General features: G+C 50.6%; 1 protein-coding gene across 2 annotated transcripts in view; it reads right to left on the bottom strand.

The window, feature by feature from the left end:
* Window positions 1-25,012, bottom strand: part of CTXND1 (cortexin domain containing 1) — a 71,761-nt gene extending 46,749 nt beyond the window's left edge. The window contains exon 1 of one of the 2 annotated variants that reach the window (XM_075535441.1): window positions 24,734-25,012. The gene's annotated coding sequence lies outside the window, so the exon portion shown is untranslated. Of the gene's footprint in view, window positions 1-17,808; window positions 18,179-24,733 lie in introns of those variants that run through there. The other variant, XM_075535442.1, reaches the window with a different exon arrangement.
* Window positions 25,013-26,310: the final 1,298 nt, after the last annotated feature.

Raw genomic sequence — 26,310 nt, 5'->3', positions numbered from 1 at the left:
TTCTTCATATACTCCAGCTTCTCCGATGATGTGCTCGGCAGACGGATTGAATGAGCATGACTACGGTGAGAGAATACAACCCTGTCGCTCTTCTTCCCCGATTTTAAACCTGGTTCTGTTTGCCCAACTGCCTCTTGATCCATGAGCAAGTTCCACATGAGCACAATCAAGTGTTCTGGAATTTCCAGTCTTCTCAAGGCTATCTATAGTCTGTCATGACGCACGCAGTCGTAAGCCCTGGCATAGTCGATAAAACCTATTCTCTGCTTTGAGACAAGATCCATCCGACAGCAGAAACTATACTTCTTGTTCCACACCCTCTTCAGAATCCAGCCTCCTCCTCCAGCAGTTCTGTCAATGCACTGCTGCATTGCACTGTTGCTGGATGGTCTTCAATAAAATTTCCTGGCGTGTGATATAAATGAGATTGTTCTATAGTGTGAGCATTCTAGCGAGACAACTTTCTTTGGAATGGGTAAAAATATGACTCTCTTCCAGTTTGTCTTCCAAGTAGCTGCCTTCCAAATTTCCTGGTATAGACGAGTGCGCGCTCCCAGTGCTTTATCTGTCGACTTGTTGAAATAGCTGACTCACAGTGACCATATTGACAACCAAACGAAACACTGCCCAGTCTTGCCATAGCTCCGCATGCGTGAGCCCACTGTTGCAGCCACTGTGTCCATCCATCTTGCTGGGGCTTCCTCTGTGTCGCTGCTCCTCCGCTTTACCAAGCATGACGTCCTTTCCATCTGCTGATAACACGTCCGGAGTATGTGAAGGATGTCTTCGTCCATTCTAGCTTCTTCCAAGACGGATCTGGGGTTGTTCCGGCAGTCCGCGGTACTGCCGGCCTTATCCACGAGCACTGACTCGTATTCAGTCTTCTTTATCCAATGTCCACCTTTCAGTGCACATCTGGGTGGGCTCACAGCTCCAAGCTTTGAGTTAGCAGTCGCACACGGTAACTGTTGGCATCATCCAGGGACTCGAGTCTAAGAAAGGTGAAGAGACTTCAGGAAACACAAGCTCTGCCGCTTTTCCTCTCCATTTCCTTTGCCATTTGTGTCCTCTGACTTCTCACTGGCAGCCTCTTTTTCCAAGCAGCTAACTACCCAGTTAAGGACGTGGGTCTGGCTCTAAAGAAGGGAGGAATTTATGAGGCAGATTCAAATTGGTTCATGATATGCTAAATAAAGAAGGAAATAAGGGAGCTTAGAAAACATCTCCAGACAATAGCCTGGTGCTCAGTTATTGTTCCACTGCTGCATAATCATATTTTTGACTGTCAAGACCTGAGTTTTGCTGTGGCCTTTCTTTCTGCCTTCTGCCCTGGAACCTACTAATCTCCTCCCAGGCAGATGGCAGCCGAGGATGAACTAGGGAGAAGGTGCCCCTCACGGACCGCACACAGAGAAGCACAATAACTGTGGTACAGCTATTTCCCACCTCACACTACTGTGTGCACGCCAGAAAGCAGCTTCTGAGACTGCTGCATAATGTACATTTTGGAAATGGTTTTCAATTGCATTCATTGTGTCCATCAGGCTTCACGATCTCCCCTGGGGTTGGTACAGCAATCACGTGAAGCAAGTTCAGAAAGGTACCGCAGCTCTGGGCACCCAGATTGTGTGGCACTGCCAGGTGACCAACAAGTAGTTTTGGGACGAGTTGTGAATATGAGATAGGCTGGGGGAGGGGGAGCAAGGCTGTAGAAAAGGGAGGAGGCAGGGAAATGGGAAATGCTGCTGAACCAGGTGGGATGTTCTTGCTGTTCTTGCTGTGTGCCACAAAGTGGATCCAGACTCATAGCGACCCTGTGGGAAAGAGTAGAATACACCCACAGGGTTCCCCAGCCTGATCTTTGTGGGAGCAGAAGGGAAGCTGTGGGGTTGAAGGGCCAGCCTTTTGGTTAGCAGCAGAATGCTTTACCCCTTGCGCCACCAGGGCTCAGCCTTTCTAGACTTCTGTACTCCAGCCACTTTGAATCACGAAGGAAGCACTTGCTTCCACCGTCTCATTTGCTTGGAGGTCATTCCAACATCTGAGATCAGACCAGTGGCCAAGCCATCTTTAGGAAACTGCGCTGTCATTTCTAAATTGATGGCAATTTCCTCCATAGGCCTTTTGTACCCTTTACATTACTCAACACTGGCGTTGAGTCTTTGAACAGATTTCTTTTTTTTTCCTTGTAATTTCTGGAAGCCATGAACTTTTCTTCTCCGAATGATGAATCAACTTAAACAATATGGGTAAGCAATGAGTGTCCCCATGAAGTGGGATACGGCTCTGGCTCAAGCTGGCCTGACACGGGTCCTTTGAAGCCCAGCCAGCAAGGCGTTGTTCTCTCTCTCTCCTCCTCTGGTCCTCACTCACCCCCCTCGCCCCCTCAATTCATCAGCGGATCATCTTCTCTCCCAGTATGCTGCTGCGAGTTGCAGTCAACTCAGTGCCAGCTTGGTCCTCCTGGACTCCGGAGCACGTTAGCGGAGAGCTGTCTCTACAGGGTTACCAGTGGCTGCATTGTCAGAAGTAAATCACCAGGCCTTTCTTTCCAGGTGCCTCGGGTGGAACGCTAATCTCCAGTCTTTCCATTAGCATCGGAGCTTGTTAACAGTTTACACCACCCAGGAACAGAGTCAGGTATAAAACGCAAAGCCAAACTCCCTGCCATCGAGTGGATGCGGGCTCACAGCAACCCAATAGGGCAGGGTAGAACTGCCCTGTGTGTTTCTGAGGTTACTCTTTGCAGAGTAGAAAGCTCCCTCCTTCTCTGGAGAAGTAGCTGCTGGGTTTGAACTACTGATCTTGCAGTTAGCAATCCAACATATGGGTCATTATTTCCAGCCATGATAGTTAAAATCTCAAAGCCTTTTCCGAATGAAAACAGAGAAAAGATAAATATAGGGCTTTCGTGCATTAGCAGGAGCATGCAATGGCTCAGAATTGAGGTCCTGGACGACACAAGGTCTAAACTCAGATTCTGGGTTCCTGACTTTGAGATAGTGTGGGACTGTCAAGTGGAGTAGCTTCTCGGTGTCACCATCCCTAAAGTGGTGAGACTCCCAGCCTGACTCTCGAGGGGCGGGCGTTGGGGAGCATCAGTGTGTGCCGGCACTCAGCACAGCGCTGGGCCCAGAGTGACCACTCTCTGGTGAGTGATTAACAAATGTGTTGGCTCTTGTTCCCATGGACAGAAGGCAGGATAGTGTTGTCTTTCACATGGGGCAAACCTGTTGGACCTGTTGGGATGACTCCCAAAATGCAGCCTGAGCACACAGCAAATGACCTGCTCTCCTCTGACAAGGAAACACCCCATAACAACGGAGTCCCCAAGGAGTAGTCCAAAGTGGGCTCTCAGGGCAGGCTCAGGACTGAGCCAGGCTAGACGTGTCGATATCATCAAAGGGTGCAGGGGGGGCTATGCAGAACCACTCCCCCCACGATGATTCAGACACAAGCCAGCTGCAAGCCTCTGCCGCGGCTGTCTCTCTGTGGCTAATGGCAGACAGCTGCAGAGGCTGTGCACACGCAGGTAGCCGGGCCACCTGCATTGGCAACGATGAGAAGAAACCGCCCCCAGGTCCAGGTGGCCCTCTGGAGCGTTAGGGCTGGCCATGGCTCTCTGAGTGTTCACGCAGGGGCCGCAGCACAGGGATCCCCATCTACCTCTGCTGTCCCCACAGACACAGAGAAATGAAGACTTCCTCAGAGTCCAGTCCAATCTGTGTGGAAAAGACTAAGTGACCTTGAGTAAGTCACAGTCCCGTGTCCTCATCAGTAAAACCATTTGGATTAAACTTAATTTGCTAAAAAATTTTTTTTCTTTTTTTTCCCTTTTAAAGCCAAACAATATGCTTAGTAGCGTGATTAGAGCTTGGGATGAGTGAGAATCGGGTCAGAGGGAGGACAAGGACAGGCTGAGATGGGACTGTGTACCATGCATGGCTAGGAATAAAATTGGTCATTCCACACACGGTCTTTTGATGAGACTGTGTTAAATTGCTTCTGTCAATATGACCCCCCCCCCAATCAAATCCATTGCATCAAATGGTCTGATCACTGATGCTCCCCCCACTCTCCTCCCATCACCCCACTGTGGGCAATCAGTCAGGTTCGGATACAAACCTGCCACGTTTAATTCCCTGATCTTTCCCCGTGACCTTCTTCCATGACAGAGCAGCAAGCTGAAGATCTGCTGCTCAGGAGCTGAGCAATGGCTCTGCCCTTGGCAGCTGTGTGACCTTGGGCAGGTTGTTTGGCCTTTCTGTGCCTTACTGCTGGGGTTTCTCTGATTTTCAGTGCTCTTCCCTAGGGGGTCTTGGGGAGATGGTGAGGGTCGGCGTAAGGGACCTTGAACTAGTTTAGCTGGAGAACCATGGACTATCACCTACCCTGCCTGGCATGGGCCTCCTGCAAGTCTCCAGCCTGAGCATACTATGGGGCCACCCCAGGAGCTAGCAGGGTCCTAATGTAGAAACTACACAGCAGAATCCCGGACAGCAGGGCTCAGACGTCTCAGGGTGAGCTGCGGAGTGGATGAGGGGCAGGTATCCTCATATAGAGCATTGACCAGCATGGCGGGCCTCCTTAGCTCTGCATCTCAGCACAAGCTCACCCTAAATTGTGCTCATTTGCATAACCTAGTTGTGGGCTCAGCTAGCTAGGGGCAACAGGCATGCTGGGAGTGCCATGAGGAACCGTGGAAAGCTGTAGGGGAAATCAAGGCCCAGTTTCTATTCCAAGCCTGACCTCTCTCCTCAGGGCCCATCCAGCAGTTGTACATCTTCACTGGGATGCCGTGGGATAGTGCGCCCAGATCCAAGAAGTCATCACAGCAGGGTTCTGTGTTAAGAGCCCATCTGAGTATTTGCTATTGGCTTTCATTGGTTCCTTCATTTAAAGGCAGGGTAGTGTATTCTCCAGGAGGCACGGTGGCACAAATGACGAAGCCCTTGGCTGTTAGCTGGAGAGATCTAGTGATTACAGCTAAGAAAATCCATAGGGGAGTTCTCTGTCATATGGGGCCGTTGTGAGCCAAGATCAACTCTATGGTCCCTAAAGACAACATTCTCCTTCCAGAGACTTGCAGTATTTGATGTCATTCCGCCATCACACCTGCTCCAACGTGCTTTCTGACTTCATCGCCACAGCACCCACCTGGACACCACCCTTCTCCACCCGGTGCTCCTCGCCTCTATCTTGCTCCTGCTCTTTCTGTGACCTTAAATGGCCTGGCCCAATCGTCTAGGGCAGCTCCTAGTGATTTCTTGCTGGTTTAATATGAAATATCGACATCCATGAAGATAAGATAAAAACCCTTATCACTGTGGTGTGGACATTAAGGACAACAGCTTAATGAGAGTCATCAATTCAAAAAGCAGTTTGGTCGCTGCCCCCAAAAATTGAAAATGCTCCGACACCTTCCAGCTCATACATGAAAGAACTTTGATAGAGGTTTCTGCATAATTTGCATGACATTTTCTGTAATGAGTTGTGAAGCTAAGAAACACTTCCACACGAGTGGTAATAAAGAAAATCAGTTTGATCAACCATGCAAGAGGAAAGATTGACACTATTTTTATTTTCTGTAAAAATAATTTCATAAGATCATTGAACTATGAGGAGGAGATCAAAGATCAGCCCCAAATTAGAGGAATAAAAATCTCACATAAGTGACTCAAGAAGTGATTAAAGAAAAAGAGCAAAAAAAATTGTTCACTTATCTTAGACTGAGTTCTCTCTCTCTCTCTCTCTCTCTCTCTCTCTCTCTCTCTCTCTCTCTCTCTCTCTCTCTCTCGGGAGAGAGGTATATATATTAAGGAAATGGCTCACATTGTAGATGCGGGCAAGTTCCAAGTCTGTAGGTCAGATGTCAGGGTGGAGGCTTGTCCTGCCTGGAGGAGCTGTAGGAACTGATGAGCCCACAGTCAGCAGGTCAGATGGCCGTCTTCAGGCTGCAGGACTGAATGGATCCATGGTCAACAGGTCAGATGGCAGGCTACTGATGACTGCTGGGGTTAACAGACAATACAGCAGGCTGATGGCTCAAGCCCAAAAACCCCGAGGTTGACAAGCCAGATGCAGAATGCAGGATCCAGATCCAGTGAAAAGCAAGCAAGTTGGTCCTCAGTTTCCACTTATATTGGAAGCAGGTCATGCCCTTGAGAAGATCTCATCTGCCTGGACAGAATGAGGGATTAAACGTAATTCACTGTCACTGAGTCAACTCTGACTCATAGTGACCCTATAGGACTAAGTAGAACTGTCCCTGTGGGCTTCTGAGATTGTAAATCTTTATGGGAGTAGAAAGCCTCATCTTTCTCCCTCAGAGTACCTACTGGTTTGAACTACTGACCTTGCTGTTAACAGTCCAAAGCCGACTATGCCACCAGGGCTCCCTTGTCATGAAGAATTACTAGGTCTTAAATGCCAACCCAGAGAATCCTGGCCCAGCCAAGATAACATAAAGCCTTAACTACCACGTTAACATGTTTGCAATCTCTCTGTTTTTGTTTTAATCTATTATTTGTAACTTATTTTCTCAATTCTAAGAGTTATTTTTGAGCTTAATCTGGCTTTCATAATTCTGTATGGCTTTATTATGTGGGCTCTCCAAATGGCATAATCCTGGTTGTTGTTGGGTGCCATCAACTCATTTGCAACTCACAGCGACCCCATGGACAGAGCCGGGATCGTTATGGGAGCAGATTGTTAGCTGTTTCTTCCACAGGGCTGCTTGGTGACTCTGACCCACACTCTCAGGGAACAGTCAGTGCTCAAACTGGAGTGCCATCAGGGCTCCTAAGGCATAAAGTTTAGGCCCCATAACACCTGGATCGGTCCCTACCCACTGCTCCCTTTAGGATCAAGTTCCTTCTCCTCCCTTTATGTCTGTTCTTGCTTCACCTGCTCTGCCGGGCACTTTGGGTGAGGCCATGGCTCAGATCTCCCAATTAACTGAACCTGAAGCTGGGTTCTGACTTACAGCCACCCTAGGAACCACAGAAGGAAACACTGCCTGGTCCTGTGCCATCCTCACAACTGTTCTTATGTCTGGGCCTATTGTTGTCAGTCCATCTTGTCGAGGGCCTTCCTTCTGGCTGCCCCTTCTGCTTTACCAAGCCTGATGTCCTTCTCTAGGGACCAATCTCTCCTGGCAACATGTCCAAAGTACATGAACCAAAGTCTCACCATCCGTGCCTCTGAGAAGCATTCTGGCTGTACTTCTCCCAAGACAGATTTGTTTGCTCTTTTGACAGCCCACAATACAACCAATATTCTTTGTCAGTACCATAAATCACAATCTTCTGTCTTCCTTATTTAATGTCCAACTTTCATGTGCATTTGAGGCAAAGAAAACACTATGGCTTGGGGTCAGGCACATCTGAGTCCTCAGAGTAACATCCTTGCTTTTTAACACTTTAAAGAGGTTTGGTGTAGCAGATTTACCCAATGCAATGTGCCATTGAATCTTTCTTTCTTTCTTTTACTACAACAAAAAAAACCAGTTTATTCCAAAGCACTGTAAGACAATACAAATATCGACTATCCATAACTGAATTCAAAGCACACAGTAGATCACCTGTAATGTTCCTGACATTGGTTCCGCTGCTTCCTATGTACTGCTGTTCATTACTAAGGTCTGTACCGTGAAGTTTGCTGACATGGACAATATGGTGTAGAGTGATCACAGCGGTGAGAGCATTTTGCCTCGACAATTACAGTGTCAACTCTAATAGCGTCATTGGGTCTTGACTGCTGCTCCCATGAGCACTGATTGTGGATCCAAGCAAGACAACATCTTGACAACTTCCATCATTTCTCCATTTACCAGGATGCTGCCTATTACTCCAGCTGGGAAGATTTTGGTCTTCATTACGCTGAGTTGTCATCTGTCCTGAAGGCTGTACAGCCTCAACAAGTATTTGTTAAATTGAAAAGCATGCTTGACTTACTGCTGCGCTGCCTGCCAACACTCCCCACCCCCACCCATAAAAAGCCCCTGGCAACCAAGTCTGCTCCTCACCACGGTGCAAAGTGGGAAAATGTCTCCACACACACACCCTTCTGGAAGTCCTGAGAGCTTTCCTGATCTCTGCTAAGGGGAACACAATTGTAGATGCCAAATTGTCTCTCTGATTCATTAAGAACTCTTCAAGATGCATCTGCCTTATGGAGACATTTTGTTCAAGATCTAAAAAATCACTGGCAAATGTCACGTTTCAGTGAAAGCAGACCCGATGAATAAAGGCTTTAGCAGTCACTAATGAGGAGCAGTATTTTCTCACAGTCAGGCAGCTGGGTGACTCGGCCTTGTCAGCAAGGTCCCAGAGTCAACTCAGGAGGAACCTGGCTTAGTTTGCCTTCTGGGACTGAAACCTGTGGGGCCTGAGGGCCACCCACAGGGGACAAGCGCTACAGAAACAAGGTCTACAGGTGAGACTGCTAAAATACAGCAAATGCCAGCTCCTGTCCCAGGGAAGCCTGACACGGGCTGGGCATTGTGCTACCTCGCCCCCAGCCTTGTAAAGGGCTTCACAAAGGCCTCAGGCAGTCTGCCAGCTTAAGGTGACAGCAGCGAAAAGGTGGAGCGGTGTGGTGCAAGGCCCTGGGTGAGACTGCTCACCTAGACCACTCCCCAGAGGCAGGACTCACTGGGGTCAGAGCAGGAAGATCCCTTTTTGGGGGCTGCTTGATGAGGTAGCCAGATTGGGGGTTTGGGGCCAGCCAGGAGAGTGAGTGGGGTTTGGATGGGGGTGGGGAGGGGAAGAGAGACAGCAAGAACGGCATTCCAATTTTCCCAGTCCAGTTTCTCAAGAGGCGTGGGCATTCTTTCTTCCCTTCCCTCTCACCTGCCTCCCCTTTCCTTCCTCTCCTCCCCTCCCACCCCACTCCGCCGCTTTTCACAGATTATGCTGCATACAGTCTGGCCTTTTTCCGTTCCACCTCCCTTGTTCAGCTTTGTCCATATCTTTTGCCTAGGGACCCTTTACTCCCCTTGGGAAACTTCCAAGGTCAAGTTCAAACACTACCTCCTCTAGCTTCAAACTTTTTACCCTTTCTGACACCAGCCATCCCTCCACTGCACGCTCTGCTGGGTTTGATCATTTGTTGTAGTGACCGCACAGAACTCACAGGCATGGGGCTTACTAGGGTATCGACAGGTTTACAGTTCAGGATCAGGAATGCCCCAGGCTATAGTTCTTTGACCAAGACAACTGCTTTCCTGCTGTGCCTTCAGGCACAGTTTTCTCTGGCCTCAACCACATAGTCCCTTGGTCCTTGCCTGGCTCTGGCAAGTGCTACAAAGCCAGTTATGTACCCAGACGCATGCTGCTCGGCAAGTAAGCGTTGGCTCAGAGGCATTTTGTGCATTGGCAAACCTAGCTCCTCCAACAAGTGCCCGGGGGCACCCTGTTCTGCAAGCAAGCTTCCTGCCCAAAGCCCCTTAGCTTCCTCACCCCACCAGGCCCAGGAAACCTGCCCTTCTGGCTCTTGCCAATCTCCTGGTTCTGCTTCACTCACCCTCTCTGCTGTCACACTTCTCTGTCTCTTTGACCAAGGAGGATCAGTGCAGGCATCTCAAGTCGAAAGGATTCACTCCACCCTGGGCTCTTCTTTCTTGATGACAGCAACTGGCCGCCTTTCTGCCTCAGGGATGACTCAAAACGGACCAATATCCTTATGAGGCTTCCCAAATAGAATCCATCCCACAAGGATACTGTGTCCCTTATTTGCATTATTATCAAACTCCCAAGCCCCTTGATGGACCATTCGCAGCTCACATTTGCATCGTGCCATTTGGTGGGAGTTACAAAGAGTACATCCGTATGTCACCGCGCTGCAAGCACAGTTGACGCCCAAACACGTGGGGCGGACTGCCGATGCGATGGAATGGGCTCAATAGCAACTGGTTTGGTTTTGTTAGGCAGATAGGCAGGGATGGGATGTCCACTGACACATGCCCAAGAGAGCCAAGCACGAAAACAAAGACCTAGGTTTTCTTGCACTGGTCATGGGTGGGCGTTACACCTGGAGCAGCCCACCTGGGCCAGGTGATTGCAATTCAGCCAATGGGGTCGCCCTGGGGTCATTCACCACGCCTCCCCCTGGAATCCTTGAAAAGGCAGGAGCCAGGGAGAGAGAAAAGGAACTGGGGAGAGAACTTGAGAAAGAACTTGAGACAGTCTTTGGAGGAGAACTTGGGAGAGAGATCTTTGCGTGACGCAGAGCAGTCTCTGTCAGGCCGCATGGTCAGAGGAATCCTATGGGTGCCGCGTAAAACCTGATGCTTCTTTTAACTCTCATTAAACTCACTTGGATCACGAGCCAGGCTTCGCCATGAATTCTTTCTCGTGTGGAGCTAAGGACCGAGGTGTAACTCTAGGCCAGAGAGAGATCTTACAGTTTTTCTGATTCAGGTTGAGACCACTGGACATAGCTATCCTGAAGAAAGCAAGGTGTAGGGTGGGACCCCAACCAGAGACTCTTTAAACCAGAATGCTGTGCTTTCTCAATTGGGTTCTACAAGACTGCTTTAAAAAAAAAGTTGCTTTTCTTTGTAAATTTGAAATCACTCGTTTAACTACTCAAACCCCATTCTACCAGACAACTCACTCGTACTGCCCTTGGGTGGATTTCAACTCAGGGTGACCCTATAGGACAGGGTAGAACTGCCCCTGTGAGTTTCCAAGGCGGGTAGCTCTTTATGGGAGTAGAAAGCCCCATCTTTCTCCTGAAGAGCTGCCAGTGGTTTCAAACTGCTGCCCTTGAGGCTAGCAGCCCAGTGCAGAACCACTAGATCACCTGGGCTCCTTCCCATCAGATGAAGAAGTGTCTAAATCAAAGGTCTCAAAAGAGGACCTCTCTGTGGAATTTCCACAAGGATCTATGTTCTGTTTGGGCTGCGGAGTGGCTTACAGTTTAGTTTTGCCGAAAGATTTGCCCACTGTAATTGTCACAATCTCTGTTTTTAGAAAGCGGTCGGATCTGGTGACTTGGACTTGCATTTCTGCTTAGCAACCTGCCGCTAGAACTGAAAGGCTGGTGCCCTGTTGACTGCTTACCTGACTGACTCCCCACAGTCCTCTCTTACCACTTCCTACTGTCATTTATGTCACCTCCCAGTGCTTGTCAGTAACTTTGGATTTACCATCCCAGATCCTTTGGTGGCCCAGCCAGCACTTCCCTAAGTATGCAGGGTGTCGGTTATTCAGGAGACTGGAGTGTGTACGTGGTGTGATCTGTGCCCACTTGAGCTCCAGCTTGCATCTATCAACCCTCAAGTTCCTTTCCAACCACCCCACTTCACTCGTGGGCTCGATCCATTTCCTGCCACTCAGCATAGGTGCCAGGGAGTGCGGTCAGCAAGGTCTGCCCTTGAGAGCTTCCCAGGCCTTGTGGGCACCACCCCAGCTTGCCTCGGGCCCTGGCATGGGGTATAGGTTACACATCTGGCAGTGGTACTCAAATGGGTATCAAGACACTTTATTGCCCAGTCACTCTCTTTGCCAGTCAATAATCGCATGAACTCTGGGGTCACGTCCCAAAGGGCTAGAAGTGAAGTCATGGGGTGCCCACTGGAGGGATAGGAGTGGGAGAAATGCTATGACATACTCCTCCCAGCCTGCTGGCCCAGAAGAAACAACAAATAGCTTGCCAGAGGCTAAATGTTGTTCTTTAGTGTGAGGCTAGAGAGTAAGTAACATCAGGATAACGCAGATTATTTACCATCACCACCTTCCTTTTTCCCCACCTTGCCTACAAAATTCCAGACGCAAAGGCATCTCTGTCTTGGATCTCTCCCGGGCAACACTCTCCCAGCTGGGAGGCAGTGCCACGAGGCGGAGGGAGTGCAGCTCACAATCAGGGCTGAGGTCACCTGTGGGGCAGCCAGGGTGATTCCCTTCACCCACCGTGGCAATAGGGCAAAGACGCCTCACTGTCGGGACCAGAGGCTTGGACGGAACAGTCAGCGTGGAAAGTTTATCCTTGTTTAGTGGAAAGTGCTGTCTTCGGGCTTCAGGGAGGAAGAGCAGGGGGGCTCTGGGCCATCTGGGAAGTGGAAAGGAGTCCAATGCCGAGCACTGGGCTCAGCCATCCCCTGGCCCGGCAATAGCCACCTTCTGGGTCTCCCCTTGGAGCCTAGCGGAACACCCAGCACCAGGCCGATTTTTCACATCTCAGTCACTAAGGATGTGGGAAATGAGAAAGGCAATCCAGCCTATTATTATTTACCCATCGCTGGTTAGAGTCCTTGAAAATGTGTGCTTGTTTTCTGCTGTCCCCAAAGGGGATCTTCCTCCCACTTGGCTAATACATCCTTTCCTCTGAGTCCTGCAAACCAGAGTCCAATGACCAGATGAGGCTTGAGAATTTATCTGCCAACCTCCAAGTTCAGGACAGTGAGTGATACATTGTTGGAAGCTGAGCAGAAACTGCTACAAGTTGAAAACAGTGCTACATTTCATTGATAAGAAAGCCAGTCCATGATGCAGGGCTGCCGGTGGGAAGCTGGGCTGGTGGCTACCCGTTTCTCAGGGTCTCGCCAGTGGGGGAAACCAGATTCCAGCAGCTACAGAGGACGGGCGGCATATTAAGAAGTCTATATCTTAGGGAGGGCTCCTGGGGGGTGCAGTGGTTTGCGCTCCACGACTGACCTAAGGATGCTGGCTCGAAACCAGCCAGTGGCGCCTCGGAAGAAAGGCCTGGTGATCTCCTTTCGTAAAGACTGCAGCAAAGGTAACCTTGTGGAGCAGTTCTACTGTATCACACATGGGGCTGGTCCGGGTCGGAATCAACTCCACAGCTGGGGACCCTATCTTAGGACAAGTCATGAATCAGCCTGGTTGGGACTCAGTTTTGAGCCTGTCATCAGAGGTCACTGCAGAAGTTGAGGGTCTATTTCAACAGCATCCTGAGGCTCAGTGTCTTCCTGCCTCTACTCCTTTCTGACGTCATTTTCAAATGCCACCGCGCTTAGGCTTCCCTCTGCCGCCCCACTCCTCTCCATCGCTTATGGCCCTTATCCAACTCCATTCTCCCCAAGACATTTCTTTATCCCCCTCTCATGCACCATGGAACTCCACAGCCTCTGGTCTGCTCATGCCAGACGGCTGCGTTTTGTCCTCACAGATCGCTGGACCTGGAATCTTTGTACTCAACTAGCTAACCACAAGATCAGTAGTTCAAAACCACCAGGCGCTCCTCGAGAGAAAGACGAGGTTTTCCATTCTTGCAGAGAATCACAGCCTCGGAAACCCACAGGGGCAGTCCTACCCTGGCCTGTAAGGTTGCTACGAGTTAGAATTGACTTGATGGCAGTGAGCTTAATTTCCTCAAGGGTGGTGGTTTGGCCTCACTAAGCTGCACTGTGGGGAGGGGACATATGGAAGGTCTGGGGATTTGCTTCTATAGATGACCCAAACCCAAACCCACTGCTTTTGCGCTGATTCCGACTCACAGCAAGCCTGTAGGGCAGGTCAAACAGTCCCGGAGGGTTGCCAAGGCTGTAAATCTCCATGGAAACAGACTGCTACATCTTTCTTCTACAACGCATGCTGATGGGTTTGAACCGCCCAACTTTCCTTTGGTTAGCAGCCTAGTGTTTGATCCACTGAGCAAGAAAGCAGTCCCGCTTTGTAATGCATGAGGTCGCCATTTCTATTCACGGTGTAGGCCCCAGTGAGGAGGCTTCCAGGCAGCAGCCCAGCCAGCCCCAGGAGATCCGCCCCTGCCTGCCTGCCCATCCAGCCCCAGCTCGCCTTAAGGCCCCTTCTCTTTCCAACTTCCAGTCTCTTGGAACTTTGTCCAGTTGCTCCAATAGGCCATTTTATCTCCAGCCTCAGGACCCGAGCATATGAAATGCCTTCTCTCTAGAAGATCCATTTCTCTTCTCTTCTGCCAAGACTCATTCCAGGGACCATTTTATCCCACGGGGCTTCCCTGACACCCCCATCTAGAGTAGGTTCTCTATTACCCTCCACCACAGCACCCTGTTCTCTTCCGTCACCACGCGATCCCTTAGTTGCCATTATAGGGCTTCTGTGCACGCATTTGCTTCGCGTTTCTCTGCATAGCTCCAAAGGGCAATCGAATTCACTCCTTAATGCCTTGGCCTAGCGCATGGTACATGAGCCCTGGGGGACTAGTGTCAAGAAATGGGCTGAGATCCTCAAGGTCAGCAGTTCAAAAGCACTAGCTGCTCCATTGGAGAAAGACAGAGATTTCTGTTCCCACAGTGTCAGTCTCGCAAACTCACAGGGGGCAGTTCTGCCCTGTCCCATAGGGTCACGATGAGTCGGCACTGACCTGATGGCAGGGAGATTGAGGGAGTGCATGGTCGGAATCAGTCACAGTGCGTGCAGTGACTGGATGACTGACACAGCAAGTTAACCCAGATGGGTCTCACACTGCCCCTTAACTAGTACACAATTGCTTGGTCTGCCACTGCCTTTTCAGAAGAACAGTCACTCAGCGCCACCTGGCAATGAAAAACTCTTGTACAGTAGACCATAATTCAGGATCAAGTATAGGTATTTGCTTTTCTGAGCCTCTCCTGGATCACCCTGACAAGCCCTGAGGGCATAGTGCATTATGCACTGGGCTGCTAACCACAAGGTCAGCCGTTCAAAACCACCAGTTGCTCCGTGGGAGAAAGATGAGGCTGTCTACTCCCATAAAGATTTGCAGTTTCGGAAATCCTCAGGGGCAGTTCTACCCTGTCCTACAGGGTCACCATGAGTTGGAATTTTGACTTGATGGCGGTGAGTTTGGTTTCCTTTTGGCGGTGGTGGTGGTGGGGGGCGTGGGGTGTTTCAATCCAGTGCCCCCCAGGGGGCGGTGCTGTCCACTTTGGGAAATACTGCGCTGCTCATCACAAAGGGCCCTGCCATCTGTGGTCAGTGATGGAGCTGGTGCTTCCCAGCTGCATGTCACAGAGCGGACCTTGAGCCTCAGAGGGGTTAAGTGAATTTGTCAAAATCCCCTCGCTGAGAGGGGTGGGGCTAGGGGCTCTTTCGATCTGGCTGCTTAGGGAGGAAGGTCCCTTGACAGTACAACAGTTAAGAGCTCAGCTGCTCACAGAAAGGTTAGCAGTTTGAACTTACCCAGCAGCTCTGTATGATTAAAGATTAAAATTTGTGGCTGGCAGGTCGATTTTAACTCTTAACGACCCCAGGGGACAGAGTAGATCAGCCCCACAGGAGCTCCCACATTGCAATCTTGACAGAAGCAGACTGCCACATCGTTCGCCCAACGCATGGCTGGTGTGTTTGAACTTCCGACTCTAAGGTCAAGTTCTTAAGGACTGCATCACTGGGCTCCATCTATGAGGATGACAGCCCAGAGAACCCACCGACGGGGCAGTCTGGCTCTTTCTCATGGGGTCTCTAGGTAGCAAAATAAACCTGGCAGCTCCGAACAACAACGTGGGGAGAGAAGAGGGGATCTTCCTTTTTTCCATTCCCAGGAGGATTTTGGAGGCCCTTGTTGGTTTCAAATAAGGTTCAAAGTAACTGCTTCTGTTTCACAAGTTCACGGCCCTCCTCTGTGTGCCTGGAGGAGGGAGAGTTCTCCATCCTAGGTGTTCTCCTCGCAGGACTGCAGTGACCTCAGCATGTGCCCATGTCCCCCAGGAGACCTGAGGGCAGGCACTGGTGTCTGTCCTTTCTGCATCCCCAGCACGGAGCACGGAGCCAGGCACAGAGCAGGTCCCAGTGAGTGTGTATGTCTGCAGCTTACCTACCATCCATTCAGAAAGAAGGGAGGCAGGAGCAGAGACTTCTTCATGTCCAATCATGGATTTTTGCCAAATTCAGATCAAGTACTTCCCCCATCTACCCTGCCCTTGGATAATTTTCCTGGTTGCTCACTTGGCCCTTGGGCAATGCCACCTCTACTGGAAGCAGCAAGAGGTGGGGGCTGAATGGAATAGGCATGGGGTCTGGGCTCTGGAATCTGGTTGTATCTCTGCTCCTAAGGAAGTCCTCAGTTTCTCCATTTGTAATATGAGGGATTGGGAGGGAACGCTGTACTCCAGGTTATGTAAAAAGCATCTCGTCTGTAAAGGAATACAAATCTTTCACACAGCTCTGAATTGAGGCGGATGGAGTCTGAGGACCCCCATGCATCCTTCCTCTGGCGCGCCCCACAGCACCCCTAAGAACCCAGTCCACCCCCTCTCGCAGGGGCCTTCACCTCTGATGGACACTGTCTCAGTGCATACTGTCATGTGTGGAGCAGCCGCAACCTGTGTTCTGTGTCTCGTTCTACGAAATTTCCCAGCAGGCTGCTACGACGGGAAGTTCCTTATTACAGAGAATAAGGAGGCTAGAGTCTGGCCCTGCCTTCTCATGCCAGTTCCCAGACAGTAGCAGGCTCTGCTATGAGTAGGAGGATTTTATTGTGGTGGCCACAGGTACATGCTCAGGTTAATGAGCCATTCAGTAGCTGTGTGGAGGCCCCATTGAAGGATGCACTTTCTCATCAACTTTGTTAGAAGGATGTGGGGGGAGATAATGCATGCCTAACACTGAGACCTTGCCTACATTGAAGACTTCTGCAGTCTTGTGAGCTTAAAAAAAAAGGATTATTATCTAATTTACAGAAGGGTTAAGTCCTTCCCCAGGTATAACAGATAATAACCAACACCAAAATGTCAAATAAAACACATACACAAAAAGAAAGGGCAAGTGGCAGGCTCTTAGTGTACTCGCAACACGACAGACAGGAGGAGACTCCCCGTTACATGGGAAGATCTCTTGCAAAGCTACAGAAGGAGACAAACACCTCCCTGAATAAGTGGACAAAGTACACGAATAGAAAATCCATGACAACATCAATATGCATGGCTGATACTCGGTGAAAACTCAATTTTACCAGTAAATGAAGTAATAGTAAACCATCAATAGATTTTCATGTGTCTATCAAATGGACAGCCTAACAAAATTAAGCAATGCTATTCTTGGTGAGAGCGTGGGAGAAATGGTAAACAATGTATATCAAAAGGCTTACAATATTCGTAATTATTCATCATTTTTTTTCAATTCCATGTCTGTTTGTTTGCTTGGACTCCTGGCCTGACTGAATAAAGAATGCTAATGCAGAAAAAAAGGGAGTGTTCCATGCAGTTCATCACATTGTCGATTTAAACAGAGGAAAATGGAAACATGCTCATTTGTAGCATTAGGGCTGGTTTGGCACAAGTGTGGAACATTCCTAAGATGAACTGTTACTGGATTTGTAAGGAGTAATTAATGGCTTAAAAAATGCTTACACTGTACTACTGAGTGAAATCAACACAGCAAGAAAGTACAGTATGATCCTAATTTTGTGAAAAACAAAAAGAGACAACAATAACAACAAAGCCGTTATGTAAAGGCATGGGGGGGGCAGAGAGAACCCCACAAGAAGCACACCCGAATGATAGTGGCATGTCTGAGATTATGGGTAATTGCAAATGTCTTCGTTCACGTTTTTCAGTTTTTCCAAAATTTCCACAGAGTATATCTATCACATCTCTAATCAAGAAAATATTTTAGCAGACAGAAATTTACTAAAATAGATAGCATCCACATTTCTTGATCCAAATCCAAAGGACTCAGCAATTAAGCTATTAAAATCTCGGTTCTCCCAGAAAGCAAGTTGTCTGAGATTCTAAAGTTTGCTGTGCATAAAGGCGGAGACAGAAACTGCCACAAGGCAGGCCAGCGATAACTCCAACTTTACAGGCCATGTAACATATGGGGTCTACTGAGCAATTACAACAAACTTTTGTTAAGGAGTTGGAAAGGCTGAAAGGAGGATTACCCGAGACAGATGCCAGGACGCAGTGGTGGCTTTGCAGGGAAGGTTTGTGGTTCATCCTTCTGTGTTTCTGCAAGGCTGCCCCCATGAAGACTGGGGACAAGTCAGCCTGGACCGCCCAGCTCTGGCCTCGGGCCGGGCCGGGCTGACCGCCATCCCTGTCGTGACTTTATGGAGACAGAAGACTCGAGCAATGCCCTTGCGTGAGGCTGGATGTGGGAGTTACAGCACGTCTGCAGGTCCAGAAGGAGAAAGAGGGCATTCCGTTTTTCTGCCCAGACTGAATGAGCTGTGGACTTTGGGGGATTCGGAGTTTAAATCTGGCAAGTGCTGAAACTGCGCTCCTTTCTTCAAGCCAGGCCGGCGTCTCCCGTCCCCGGTGTCGAGTGCTCACTTATCTGTCTCCTGGGTTATTTTGAAATGCCCATTCCCAGCGCGGTTCCCTGGGAATTCTGATTCCAGGGCTTCAGGGTCAACGCCCCAGAGTCTGCAGTTTAAAACGAGCCTTCCAAAGGAGCCTTTGAGAATTTCTTTGCTGTATCCTGACATTGTGAATCATAGCCTCACGGCCTGATTTAGTACACACACACACACACACACACACACACATACACACACACACTTCTAAATGACACATAGTCTCCTCTGCAAACTCCTCCCCAAACTTCTCTCTCCCATTCCACTGCCCTTGAGTCCACTCCAGCTTAGAGGGCAAAGCAGAGCGGCCCTGCGTGGTTTCCAAGGCTGCAAGAGGTGATGGAAGCAGACTGCCTCCTTCTCTCCCAGGGAGCGACTGGGGGTGTCTAAGCACCAACCTCTCAGTTAGCAGCCAGGCACCGAACCTCAGGGCCCCTTTGCCCAAACTGAAGAGAACAACAATCTAGATCTCCTGCTGTGATGGACATGGTGGCCCCGAGCATGGGTGGGGTGATCGCTGCCCAGTGGTCAGACACCTGGCAAGGAGTACAGGTAAGATGTGACACCAGGTCAGGGGAATTCGGCAAAGAGAGGCCCTTAGGATTCCTCTAGGTCTAGAATACTCCACTATTTCACGATCTTGAAGGCACTGGTTGTGGAAGCAGAGGCTTCTGCATCTGCCACCACTGTGGCTACCAAGCCAGTGCAGGACACACCTTCCTCTACTGACCGCCATCCCTGGCCACCCCTGCCTCTCAGAGGGGCCCCTTTGTCTTGCAAGCCCGGTTAAGACTTACATGAAAGGCCTTTGGCTGCAGGTATCCTTAGGAGACAGGTGCACTGTCTCTGGACTCACCTCTTCTGAGTGGGTTAGGGTGGGGTTCAATGCAGAGTTGAATTCGAGATGCCAGCCTGATCTTTGGAGCCCTGCACATCTGCCCTCCCCACAGTAACCGAGACACCCATTGTCTTTCTAAGAAGTACTCACAGAGGAATTGCTGAACAAGAAGGTCCACTTTAGGAGATTTAGCTTTCTTAAAAATACTTCGATCGGGGAATTATCGATTTCTTAACACGTATGCCTGTGTCCACTCAGAGAAGTCGATGTGGAGGGAAGCAGCCAACTTCACAGCTCCGTTTGCTGAAGGCAGCACAGCCCTTCTCTAACCTCCGGCAGGCGCTGAGAACAAACACATCCGTATGGTGCCTGGGGCCCACGCAGCCGTGCTGTGATGGCCACTGACTTACGGTGCATTCTGACCGTGACTGCTGGAACTCGGGTCACTGCGAGGGAGTCGAGTCCAGAGTGTCCGTGTGCCAAGTCAACGGGCCGCATGATGCAGAGTGCCTCCTGGCAGCATCAGCGAATACAAGGGAGAGCTGAAGCCTGCGAGCCCGCGAGCCCGCCAGGGACCCGGAGTGGGTGCTGCTTCCTGCATGGGGCCACAGTCCTTGATTGGCCCTGCCTGTGCCTTCTCAGACACCAAGGGGTCAAGTCTGTCTCAGCCCCTTGGATGTCCTCGTCCTCCAGGTCACCCCGGGCTGGCAGCCAGGGGAAGGCACCAGGTTCTCTTCCTGGCTTAGAGGCAGCACTGCATCCCGACCACTGGGGGGTCCCACAGCATGTGATCTGCAGGGCTTGTCTTGGGAAGGCTTGGGCTGCTGCGCTCCTCTGGCTTATAGGAAGGGCAAGGGACGGGGTGAGAGGTTGACATGGAGGCACGGGGGAATACTTTCAGGGTTTTGACATCAGATTACTCCTCTAGCTTAAGACCCCTCAGTATGCTCCCATTGTCCTCTCGTAGGTCCATCATGCCTGCCCACACTGGTCAATTTGTTGTGGCCCCGTGAAGCATGCAAAGTCTTGTTCATGTTCATCTGCATGGAAAGAACACTGCATTTCAGTCACCAAGGTCTGCCACGGGCCTGAAATGCAGCAGCGATGGCTGATTGCCTGTGTTCACCTGCCTTGCTCCTATCTCGAGGGGAACTAGGGTTTACTTTCGACCACTCATGGGCATAACTGCAAGACTGCTTTGGAATCTGCAGGGTCCTACTGGGCATGGCATACAGAGTGAGATGCTAGAGAAGAAAGACACAGATGGCCCAGGACCAGGCTTCCTATACCAGGGCCCGAGCCACAGGAGGGGCAGCAGCTGGAACTCAGGACAATAGGGCACGTCCTCCCTGAGTAGTGGTGGTAGAGGGAATGCTTCGCTTTATATTGAAGACATATGATGAAACGATACAACATTACCATGAATACGAAACATAAACAGTGAAGACAAAATGTTTGGAATCCCTGGGAGGCACAAGTGGTTAAATCCTCAGCTACTCAAGAGCTTGGTGGTTTGAACTCACCCAGAGGTGCCTGAAAAAAACAGACCTGGAGTTCTGCTTCTGAGAGCCCTGACAATCCTCTGGAGCACAGCTCTATACCATCACCACCACCACCACGTGGCAGGAGATGAATCAATGGCGGGAACATAAAATGTTTGCCTTGTGGCCAGTCATTCAGAAACAGGCATCCTCTATGGGAAAGTCCAAGGAGCAGAGTCTAAGTGGAAATGTCTTTTCTCTCCCCCCCACCCCCCATTTGAGTGGCAAACCCTTGAGGGTGAGGCGAAGCAGGCCTGGGCCAAGTCTGAGCTAAATCTGCTGGGTCGATGAAGATGGCGCCTGTGCCAGATAGGGTCGGCAAGAGGCCTGAGGCTTAAAGATCCATCAGTCGGCGCTGGGGACTGTGGGATTAGGTATCCCAACCTGATCTCTCACCCTCTGTGGTCTGAGCGCCCGATGGAATACACTTCAATGGGGAGGAAGGAGGGTGGGATCTGCCTGGGGAGGATTTGAGGTATCGTGGTAACGAGTGGGGCTGCTAACAGAAAGGTCAGCAGTTTGAAACCACCAGCCCTCCTCCAGAGTCAGAAGGGGCTTTCCTGCTCCGTAAACAGTCTCAGAAGCCCCCAGGGGCAGCTCACCCGTGTCCTACAGAGTTGCTGTGAGACAGCAGTGACTCCATGTCGAGAGGTTCTTGGAGCATCCCTGGGACACAGAAGGTACCCCCGTGGGATGACCAGCAGCAACAGAAGAAATCAATCGGGCATCAACATGCACATTGAAGTGACAGGAAGAAACGGAGGAGGAAGGGTTGACAAGGACTCCGTGTGCAAAAGGCCTCCTGGAAGCCACCCTGTCTTACCGACGTCATCACCTCTCAGGCAACAACCCAGCAAGAGGCAAGTGTTCCCCTGTGTATAAATGGAGGAAACTAACGCTCAGAAGGAGCAAGGAGCATTCAGAAGATAGGCGATTGTAGCCGCAAGCATTTACAAAGAACTCCCTGGGGCCATGACCACAAACGAGCTCCTTCCATCCAATCCTCGCAAAATGGAACCAGCTGGGCATCACGGTTAAAGACCAGCTGCATTTTTCTCTTCGATGACGACTGTAAACCAAGCACTTGTTCCTTTAAGCAACCTCGTGTGATAGACACAATTTAACAGGCAAGCAGAACCTGGGCTCTCCCAGGTTTGTCCCTGAATTAGATTTGCATGATTTGAGTTGCTTCTCAGATCATTAGTTTTCTCATCTGAGAAGTGGGGCTCGTAACTGTGACTCTGAGATCGAAATGACAGGATATAGAAAGTGCTTGGCATAAAAGGCGGGCTTCAGAAATGGCCCCAACTTGAGCGAGGGATGTTCCCCGGGTTTCACAGAGGAGAGAAATGACCGCCCCGTCCCCCCCCCCCACCCCCCCAGTCACTGGGTGCCGTCATCTGCTTTGTGGCCGAGACAGGACGCAACTACCGCTCTGACAGATGCCAACGCCAGCGTGTGTGTTTCCACAGACAACTGATGTTACAGGGCTGATCCTTCCTCGGGAGGAAACGTTCATTTAGACACTCCAGTTCTCTGATCGCAGGAGTAGTTCTGTCCCAGACAGTTACAGACACTTGAAAATATTGACGCCATCAAGAGTGAATTCCAAATATTTATCACAAATATTCACTGACCTGGACCAGATCCAGAGCCTTCACTGCCAAAATTCGGAGCCCTTTCGGCCCTGCCTGCACATCAGAACTTATTAGAACATTGCCCTGAGTCTTGGAAATCTGTCAACTTTAGAAACACGTTCTTTCGGTCGTGGCCAGACAGGATAATTTATGGACCTTTTCCTTGATACCATCTCAGTTGCCCTGTAAGCTGTGGAACTCGTGTGGAATTTGAACCAGAGTAGCCGCAAACCACCTTGCTGCTGCGGCGGTTTGGAGTCTCGGCCGAGCGCACCGCCGGGCAGTGTAAATATTGGCTGAAGCAGATGAGAAGCAAGGGCATGTATTCACAATGGCTCTTCCACCTTCCAGCAACACTCTAGGGAAATCAACTAGAGGGAGACGCAGTTTTCTAAAGGATACTTTGAAGCAGTTCTGGAACTTCAAGTTTAACTTTTTCCCCCTCTTCAGACTAATTGAGGCTAACACGATTTACAAGACAAAACAGAACTCTTAACTCTTCTTCTACCCTTACTGTGTTTCCTTACAATGTACATCTTGAACATCAGACCGCCAGAGTGCTCCTACGATCTTCCACACTTCGCTGAGGCAGCCCATGACTTGAGCATCACCAGAAAATAATAAATACACCTGGAAAATGTGATTGGAAAGGTCATGATTTGGAATGAGAACATATTAATGCAAAGATCCCGTGAAATGGATGAACAATGCATCCCCATAAACTGTGTGTGTGTGTGTGTGTGTGCAGATCTGAGAGCAGTTTCCCAAGGCAAGCTTCTACTTACACACCACCTCCCTGCCCCTGCATCCCCAGTGGATACGAAAAAGATGCTGAGCTATCCTCGGGAATGTAGCATTAGCTAAATCCAATTCTGGAGGTCATTCTAGGATCACTGGCTGCTTGGCTTTATGGTGCTCTAAACCCACTTTGAAGATTCACCAAAACCACAAATCAAGATGATTCCATTTCATCTCAAGAGCCTCATTTACGTGGGGAGGAAAATACAGGAGACTTGAGTACCAATTTCCAGCAATTACTCTTTAATTTACTCAATCAATACTATGACTTAAGAGAGGAAGACAGTGTCCAGCCAGGTACTCCAGTTTGCTGGATGGATGCTCAGGTAAGCCCACACCATGATGGAAAAGAACCTGCCTGCAGACGTGGGTTAACATGGACCCTCTCTCAGTGAAGGGTGCAGGGGGGGGCGTGACAAAATTTCCTTCCATCCCCCCACCCACCAGGTCCATGGGCACATCTTTATCTGCTCCACTGTGACCTTTAATTATGAGAACATTAACCCCCTGGTCCATTTTGACAGCCTTTCCTTTCCAGAACCTTCCCTGGAGGCAATAGGGACTCTTCATAAAAACCCATTCGACAAAATATCAGAATATTGGATTAAGCTTCTAACAAATGGCTGCCATTAAGAAACGTTCCCCAGAAGTTGCTTCAACTGTGACCTTCACCACCCACACAGAGCAAAATTTGGTCTATGCTACTTTAGCCGCAAGCGACCATGGGCGTTCGTGGAAAACCGCACTTAGGGCAAGCACTGAATTGGCGCGCCCGTCCCGGGCTGGTATCCATCTTTTCGATAATTTTACCGTAAGGACGCTCAAAACATGCGGTGACGTTTCTTCACCTTTTACTGAACACACTATGAACACTGCCCCTTCTTTGCTTTCTCTGATGAAAACGGGCCTCGGATGTGATCAGCCCCCCCCCCAACTCCCTCTCCCCACTATCTTCCCTTTGCACCCCCAGCAGAGCAGTCCTCAACCTCCTGCTGGCCCAAGGTCGTCCCCTGGAAGGCCACACCTGGGACATGGTCAAGGCCGTTCAGGGTCCCCCAGGCCCACCCACCCTTAAGTCATCTCCCACCCTTCGGGAGCCGAGAAAGGGCGTCAGGGGTGGGCTGCCTCCCCAGGGGGGCTGCTTTCCAAATCTCTCGGGGGTCTTCGGAGAGGACCACGCTACAAGAGCGCCTATCCCGAGAGTGAGAGATAAGTTGTCTCTTGCCCTCGCTCTGAGACCAGGGAGGCATCAGGCTGGTTCGCGCTTTGGGGAGAGGGGAATAGATCACACGGTTGGCTTTGGCCTAGGGAGCCTCTCAAATAGGAAAGTGCTTCTTTCAACGAGTTCTGGCGGCTGGGCATGGGTTAAAAGAAACTGCTCAGTGGCGCCCCGCTTCCGAGGCGCCCCGGCCAAGTGCCAAACTTCGGACGCGTCGGGTCTGCAAGAGGCTCCGTTTCAGGCACTGAACTTGGCTGCAAGGAATTTCTAAGTTTGACGCCGTTGCAATCCGCCTCAATGCAGAAGGCCACGGCCCCAAATGGGAGAGGCCATGTGGCTCAGTTAAACCACTGCCCCCAACCACAGCCCGACCACCTGCTTCGCCCCCGGCTCTTGGGTATCTGCGCCCGCAGTTATCGGGGTGCTGCCAGCCGGCGCGGGCGCAGCTGTTCCCCAGGCAGCCCGGGGCTGCAGTTACCTGCCCGCGCGGTCCAGCCTTCCGTGGACGGGGTCACGGCACTGCGGCGAAGGGTCCTGGCCCAGGGGTCCACGCAGGTCCCCTCGTGGTCGCAGCGGGGCTCGGCCGGACCTCAGCGAGCACAGCTCCGCCCAGGGCGGCGCGTCCGCTCCGGGGGCCGGGGCCGGGCTGCGCCCCAGCCCGCAGGCGCCGCGGCGGCGGGTCCCGGGAGCTCCGCAGCCCTCACCTGGAGCGGCCCGGCGCCGAGCCTGCGGGGCCCACGGGTCGCTGGCCGGCGGCCGCCCAGGCCCGACCGGGCGGGCGGGCGGGCGGGCTGCGGCTGAGTCAGCGCCCCGGAGGCGCGGGCGAGCCCGGGCGGGCGGCCGGCCGCGAGGGGATGCGGAGCGGAGCGGCGGCCGCACCGGCATCTTAAAGGCGAGGCAGCTGGACGCCGTTCAAGCGGAAGCGCGGGCCCCCCGCCCGGGCCGTGGGCGGCGGGAGGGGGCTGGGCAGCCCCCCTGGGCCCTCCGGGCATTGTCTTCCCCAGCGCTCCCTGCCGAGACCGCTTCCTCCCGAGAACACCCACCGCTCTCCCCGCGCCAGCCCGCAGCCTGCATCGCGGCCATTGGCAACCTTTTCCTGAAAGTTCTGGGCAAGCCCAGCACTCCGGCCACGGCCACGGTCACCGCCACCGCTCTTCGCTGATCCGGCAACAGCCGATGCCTGGAAATCAGATGTCAAACTCGTGGAGGTGCTCCTGGGAAGAAAACAAAATTATTTGGCAAGAAGGAGAAAGTGATTACTATTTGCAGCAAATGTAACTGTCTAGCTGGAAAACTCATCCCGATCAATTGAAAACGGATCAAAAGAATACCCTCCCCTTCCTCCAATATATTGGCAGATTACAAAATGAGTGTGTCAAATAAATGTTATTCTTTCGCACTCACTAAGCAGAAGGATGAAAAAATCTTTCTCACTATAACAGAATCATAAATGATGGAACACGTACTGTTAGAGCTCTGCATTTTATTTACTGGAAAATTGTAGTTTGTTTGGGGAACCAAAGAAGACTTGGATATATAAGTCAAAAGCCTGAAATGAGAGAATTACACATCATAATCTCACTTCTTCCTGGTCTTTAATTTCCGATGCACTGGTCATCAAACTCTTGACTGGGCTTCCTTTTAACTAGGCATAAGGGTTCAGAAAGCCTCGTGTTTCTCCCTCAGAATGGCTAGTGGTTTCGAACTGCTGTTCTTGTGGTTTAGCAGCCGCATAACCACTAGCCACCTAGCCATCAAAAATGACCTAGAAACTAGTGATGACATATCGGTAAATTTTCATAACCACATGCTCTATCAGATATAATATGATCCCATTTATGTAACATTGAATCAATTCATAGATGGTGATAAGTGTAGAGATGAAGAAATTTCTGGATTAAGAAACCTAGCATATGATTAAACTTTCTTTTTGAGTAATGAGATTTCATGGATTTTTCCTTTCTTTGTTCGAATTTTCCAAACTATTTCAGTTTGCAGAATTGTGCTGATTGCTGTGGATTGAGTTGTGGCCTCCGTAGTACGGCCTGGGAATCC

The sequence above is a fragment of the Tenrec ecaudatus genome, chromosome 17 (assembly GCF_050624435.1).
Source record: "Tenrec ecaudatus isolate mTenEca1 chromosome 17, mTenEca1.hap1, whole genome shotgun sequence".
Classification (NCBI taxonomy): domain Eukaryota; kingdom Metazoa; phylum Chordata; class Mammalia; order Afrosoricida; family Tenrecidae; genus Tenrec; species Tenrec ecaudatus.
Note: the sequence above shows the minus strand (reverse complement) of the source record. Positions and strands in the feature narration are given on the sequence as shown.